The sequence below is a fragment of the Pleurodeles waltl genome, chromosome 12 (assembly GCF_031143425.1).
Source record: "Pleurodeles waltl isolate 20211129_DDA chromosome 12, aPleWal1.hap1.20221129, whole genome shotgun sequence".
In the NCBI taxonomy this organism is placed as follows: Eukaryota; Metazoa; Chordata; class Amphibia; order Caudata; family Salamandridae; genus Pleurodeles; species Pleurodeles waltl.
Window position 1 is genome coordinate 128,024,792 of NC_090451.1, and position 7,001 is coordinate 128,031,792.

The following is a 7,001-nucleotide window of genomic DNA, read 5'->3' on the forward strand; positions in this document are numbered from 1 at the left end:
CTGTGTGCGCGATTCATTCTTGGCAATTAACCCTTGCAGCTCAGATCGGCAGAGTGCGCGATCGTATCTTGGCATTGAAGCCTTGATGGTTAAATCGGCAACTGTGTGCGCGATTCATTCTTGGCAATTAACCCTTGCAGCTCAGATCGGCAGATTGCGCAATCGTATCTTGCCATTTAAACCTAGATAGTTGAACCGGCAACAATGTGCGCAATTCATTCTTGGCAATGAACCCTTGCAGCTCAGATCGGCAGAGTGCGCGATCGTATCTTGGCATTTAAACCTTGATGGTTGAATCGGCAACTGTGTGCTCGATTCATTCTTGGCAATTAACCCTTGCAGCTCAGATCGGCAGATTGCGCAATCGTATCTTGCCATTTAAACCTTGATAGTTGAACCGGCAACAATGTGCGCGATTCATTCTTGGCAATTAACCCTTGCAGCTCAGATCGGCAGAGTGCGCGATTGTATCTTGGCATTGAAACCTTGATGGTTAAATCTGCAACTGTGTGCGCGATTCATTCTTGGCAATTAACCCTTGCAGCTCAGATCGGCAGAGTGCGCAATCGCTCCTAGACATTTGAATCCTGATAGTTGAATCAGCAGCAGTGTGCGTGATTCATTCTTGGCATTTATCCCTTGTGTTTCAGGTAGGCAGAGTGCGCGATCATTTCTAGGCATTGAAATCCTGATGCATAGTTGGTTTTAAAGTGCATAATAATTACTAGACAATTTAATCCTGAAATTCAAAATAGAGTGTGATCTTTTAGTATCATTCATAAGTCTATCGCAGTTCATTCATGAAAACTAATGTGTTCACTGATTCTTGTTATAATGTAGTTGCTATTCCTAGAACTAACTTGAGAAAGTTCAATGTTCAGAGTTTAAGATTTTATTCAAAAGTGCTCATATGAAAGTTTGCATAATCCTTCTTTATTTTCCAGGTATCCAGAGCTAATAAGGTCATGTTATAGAAAAGCTCTTGATCATTCATGTTATCAGTATATAAATATTTGGAACAAGTTTATGAAAGTCAATGTGAATAATCTTGCTATTGTGTTCTTAACTCTTGCTCCCACAGGTCTCCTTCCTCGCTGTTCCCAACCTAAAATCCCATCCCCCACTTGGTCATTCTTTAACTCTGTGCTATGAGAGCTAGTAGGGTTTGGAGCTGCCAAGAGGTGGACATATTGGGAACATGCGCAAGCCCTGAGGATCCGGTCTCCCTAACAGACAGCTACATCAGGTTCACGCAACATGTGGATTTGCCTACTGTTAAGGCTGACTTCTATCACATTGGACACGTCCCTCATGCGACTGGGGCCATAGATGGCACCAACATTGCTTTGGTACCTCCCAGGGCCAAAGAACAAGTCTATAGGAACATGAAAAACTACTACTCCATCAATGTACAGGTGGTGTGTCTCACGGACCGGTACATCCCCCAAGTGACGGCCAAGTATCCAGGATCTGTGCATGACTCCTTCCTTCTGAGGAACAGCAATGTCCCACACATGATGGCACAGCTACAAAGAGAAAGGGCGTGGCTCATTGGTATGTTTGCAATACGATGCGTGTCACTGTAAAGTCAACTGTCATATAATTCAGCCCTGTGCCTGTACCGGTATTATGACAGGTCCTACCTTTGTGCATACAGGTGACTTTGGCTATCCTAATCTTCCCTGGCGTCTGGCACCAGTGAGGTATCCTACCACGGATGAGGAACACCATTTAAATGAGGCCCACGGCAAGATAGGCATGTTATTGAAAGAACATTTGGGCTCCTGAAGGCCATATTCAGGTGCCTCCACATCTCTGGAGGTGTCCTTCTCTACATTCCCCTAAAGGTATGCCAGATCATAGTTACCTGCTGCATGCTACACTATCTGGTCCTGAGACAACAGATTCCATTACCGGCTAATGAGGAGGAGGCAACTGGACCAGTGGCTGATTATGGGGACATGAAAAGTGATGAGGAGGCTGATGAGGAAAGTGCAGCTGAATCTAGGACTGAGCTGATCACTCATTACGTCTAGTAACATACAGGTATGTTGTGTATGTAATGTCAGGTGTATTATTTCCAAATTGCCTTATGATAGTGCTGCTCATGGTAAGATATATCATTGGAGATGTTTAGTGTAACTATTCCTCAGTATGACTTGTGGAGGGAGACAGAAAGCCTATCAGGAGCTGTCTTACTAATGAAACCTCACTGACATGTGTGGTGAATGCAGATTTGTAGGTTGACAATTCGTATTTACAGGTGTGTGGTGTGTCATTTGTCCTGCATGCTCCTGTGCAGATGTTTTCCCAATTGAAGATTGTGTAGTGTATCTCAATCCCTATCGCAACGGTTGCCTGTGGCATTCATGGACATTGTCCTTTTCTAACAGTAGTAAGTGTAGTTATTTACCCATTTCAGCTGTGATCTACTGCGTAGTAGCCATATGCTTCCTGATCTTGTGGGTGTGACATTGTCTTCTGTTATCCCCTGTGTAGTTGCAAATTCACACTGTGCACGAAAACAATGTACTGCATATGTGCTGTGGCTCCCACCATGCCTACTATCCCGATATGAGTCCCTGTCTTGGTCTAGTTGCAGGTTGGTTTTGTGGATCTATTCCTGTGTGTGGCTGGGCTAGTGACTCCATTGCAACTGGAAATTGGACCTGGTGTAGGGTGTCACATATAGGGAATGCCGCTCGATGCTCTTGATGTGACATACTTTTGGATGAAGGGGAATAACCACACATTACATTTCGCTGGGATTGACATTCGTACATGTGACAATAAAGACACGAAGACAGTTCCTGTGTTTATGGTGTTTATTGTGCACAAAATGTGTAAGAGTTGATGAGTGGGGTCATGGTTGGAGTAATAATCAGAGTGGGTGGCCTAGCTGTAGCCAGTACAGGTCCAGTTTCCAAGGGCCATGTGAAAATGGAGTAATGACATTGAACAGCCATCAGGGTATCTCAGTGACATACAAGGAAGAATGTTCAGGAGAGGGTCACTTCCTGGCAGTGGATTTGACCTTGTAATCTGCTCCTGCAGGATGTCTGGACGGACGACCACTTTTTTGTGGGGTTCCTCAGCTACAGAGGGTGGGGTGCCAGTTGCCTGCAGTTCCCCTGGCAGGGCCTCCATTCCACTAGCTGACGCTGATGTTGATGGATCAGTTAGTATCTGGCTAATGGAGGGGCCTGCTAGTGGGTGGAGGTAGCACGGATGATGGCTGTGAGCTTCTTGAGCACCCCTGCAGTAGAGGCCATGGTGGCATTGTGGACCTGCCACTGCTGCAAGGCCACCTGGTGGTATTGCCTCTGCAGCGTTTAGTTTTCCTCCAGAATGGTGAGTATGTGGCCCATCTTGCCCTGTGATTGCTGGTATGGTCCAAGGACTTGGGAGATGCTTTCTTGGTCTGTCGAGTCCCTTGGGGCCCCACCCTCTGACCCACATGTGATAAGGAGTCTCATATATAGAATGATAATTTGTATGAAGATGCAAGGTGCCAGCTTTGGTATTTTGGTATTGAAGATGAGAAAAGTTCATTGTTTATATGTTTTTATCAACAGCAAAAAAAATTGAAATGCCTTCCCTTGATGTTTAATAGGACTAATATTACAGCTGCACATTTTTTATGGTTTGCACTCAATGGTTGCTACAATTCTTTCAAGATTTATCGATTTTTAGAAATATTCTTATAATTTGTAATTTTATGAGATGATTATGTGATATTTATGTATACGTTTGTTTCATTGTGTTATAGTGATCTATAATCAAACTTTATTTAAAAATGTAATCTCATCTCGGGTTAATGTGCCTCCCAGGCCATGTTCATGGTCAACGCTATTCAGCTTCTTGGAACAGATTATAAAACTAAAATGGAAGCTCTCTCTCGTTCAGCTTACTGAGTACTGATTGAAGCAATAGCATCAACACTTCTCAGCGATCATTTTACTGACAACAACATGGGATGGAGGTATCCCCATCTCTCAACTGGCCTGTCCTTCCTCATTTTTGTGAATGAAAAGGACGAGCAGTAAGCAATCAAAAGAGGTGGGGATGGAGTGAGCAGTATGAACTATCTTGTGATACATAGGATATTGTTATGAATGTGTATGTGGCAACACGCGCACTAAGGGCATCGTGGGACAGATCTTAGGGAGATTCATGCTTCACAGTCTGTTCCGGAAAAGAAGACACGTAAACTGTTTACCTGGTCCTGATTCCATTCTCAGACAAATATACAAATGTCAACAATAGACAAAGCAGTGGCTGGTTTGCTCAAATGGGGAAGAAAGAGAGAAATGTTTATCTCAATGGAAAAAAACAACAAAGATGAAAATGTAAAAGATTATGGGTTTTTTCATAATATTTCCTACCGGCCTTAATTTGCCCCTATTACAGTTCCCATTTCATTTCTGCTCTTATTAATGCATTTTTCAAATGTACATCTGGGTATGATATTGACACCGAAATACTGAAACAAAACAATGACTGGTGTGGGGTAGTGGGTCGGGGGAGGGGCACTGACAGCAAATCAGTGCCAGTTCTCCCATTACGTCCTGGTAGATGCAGCTTATAGTGTTTTTGAATTGCTCACATTTAAAAGATCGTTTGCTACCAGTTTTGGCACAGCCAGTGCTAACTTGCTGGTATTGCGCTCCTTCCACTTTTGATTGTTCAGCATCTTCATGGGTTATTTGGTTAATGAGCCAAGGGATGCGCCTGCGTGTATAGAGTGCTACTTTACTTGATGTACTACAAGTGGGAGTAATTCAAAACACTATGAACGGCATCTCCCAGAATGAAATGGTCAAACTGATGCTGATTTCCTGCCAGCGTGCTTCCTTTCCCTTTAATTGTCTGGCTCATTCAGTAATCATTTAGTCGAGAAGTACGTCAGTGCTTTGAAGCAGAGCTGTATGGTACATTAGGACTTTGGCATGTTGGGAGCTCAAATGAAGACAATGAAGTGACTCGGGGCTAATAAAGGGTCTCAGGACTAACAATGACTGGTACAAGCCTTTTGCTCCAATGTTTGGGATTGTATTTCTCCATTTTTGAATTTAGAACATTCTGCTCTCAGCCAGTGGAGTGTTCTAATAGGCTTATAGCCAGTGCTTAATTTGTAAAAGAAAAAAAAAGGTAAGTGTCAGGTCCCTTGTCAGAAAGCCCCTGCAGCTTGCACCATCCTTTTCCCCTGCCAGGACTGCCAATGACTGTACTAACACAAACACTAACCATCACACTCCTAGAAGTGTGACAAATCACACTGTTCCAGGTGCCCAACATAATAAGGATGGCTTGAGCAGCAGGTCTTAGTCCTTTTTAATGTATATTGAATTAATAAACGACTGTTGTATTGTTAATATCTAAGTTAGACAGTCAGTATCACCCTGTGGTAGACTTTCGTAAGTGCTGATGTAAACAATAAAGTGCCTGTGCCAGCAGCAATAACCACTGTCTCAAATTAAGCACAACTTATAGCGCTTCTGCCTTGGGCTGTACCAGTTGTTAAAGACCTTCTCACTCATTATACACGTGATGCACTAGTTCTGGGCCTTTAACAACTGATATAGCCCTCAACAGCGGCTATAAGGCTACATAACAGGTGGTATTTCAAACACTACGAACCAGACTGCTGCTTTCTTCTAGACACGTGCAAAAACCCAGAAACATGGCTGCATCAAAACTGGTACCAAGTACTCTTCTACTTGTGTGTAATATAGGTGTGCTATATACCAATAAAGGAAGTGATGCTGACTTGCTCGCAGTGTGCTCCCTCGCCCCACCTTCCACCTGGATGAACCAAAAGCATATCACCTAACAGAAGCTGATATGCCAATAGAAAATGAAGAAACATTTGTATTTGAAGACGGCTATTTCACAGACTTTCAATTCGATGAGAAGGTCGCCGTAGGGAGAATACATCATTTTTGAAGAAGCACATGTTTTCCTCTATAGGAAGTGCATTATTTTTTCATAGGCAGTACATTCTTCTCTTTATTAAGCAGGGCCCTTTTGACTTTAGCTGACAGAATATTAATATCCTAAGTGGCAGTGATTTCATTTAAACTGTTAATACTAGGATTATTTAAAAATAAAAACAATATCAGAACTGAAATCTATTCCACTAAACGCTTACCAGGCAGGCAACAGGATCTTATAGGTTAGTATAAATGTAAGGTACTTACATTATATTAAAATAAAAGGTGGTTGTGTGCATGTAGAGAGGAATAATTATTAAAAATGAAGCCCAACTGCCGTGACATTGCCACCCGCAATGCCGTGACTCGGATTCGAACCGAGGTTGCTGCGGCCACAACGCAGAGTACTAACCACTATACGATCACGGCGAGCTACTTGGGCTCTGTGCATATCACTTCATTAGCTTTCGTAGGTGACACTTATGTCAGAACTGTGTGTCGCTGATTCATTGGGAGAATGTTTACACCATCTCTCTGCATATGTGCTAAAGCGCCTTATGCCCACCCCCCTCTTTTCTTGCATGGAAGAGCACCAATGATAACACCTAATCGCCGCCTCCCCTACTTGTACCGGAAGCGGCAGATTCATGCACCAGTCTAGTGAGTCCGCATCATTGGTCGGCCAGACACAGTTCTTGGATTCATGCAAACAACCATACTGAAATGGAAACACGTCCGGTCCTGTTTCAAGCGAATGCAGCAAAGCAGTCTCCTTAAATTACATCGAAGATTAAAGGAAACGAGAAAAGAAGCAGGGTGCATTTAAGAGGGGAGGGTAGAGTGCCAAGCCTGGTTGAGTTGGAACTGCATTTATATACCTCATATTGTCACTAACAAGGCGTCGAAAGAGTATCTTAGGTTCAGGTTGGCTTTATTTCTTGTGAAGTGCCACATAGCTGCACAGGAGCAGTCGCTGCTAAATGGGACGGAGGTAGTTTGTGATTTTGCTTGAGAGTTTAGCGCAGGGGAAAATCCTCTGCAGCCCCTTGATAACTGAAGAGTAAGGGT

At 43.3% G+C, this 7,001-nt stretch overlaps 1 non-coding gene across 1 annotated transcript; it reads right to left on the minus strand.

Annotated features, from left to right (window-relative positions):
* Positions 1-6,290: 6,290 nt before the first annotated feature.
* TRNAH-GUG (transfer RNA histidin (anticodon GUG)) lies at positions 6,291-6,362 on the minus strand. Its single transcript has one exon. It is a non-coding gene; the product is annotated as a tRNA-His (tRNA).
* Positions 6,363-7,001: the final 639 nt, after the last annotated feature.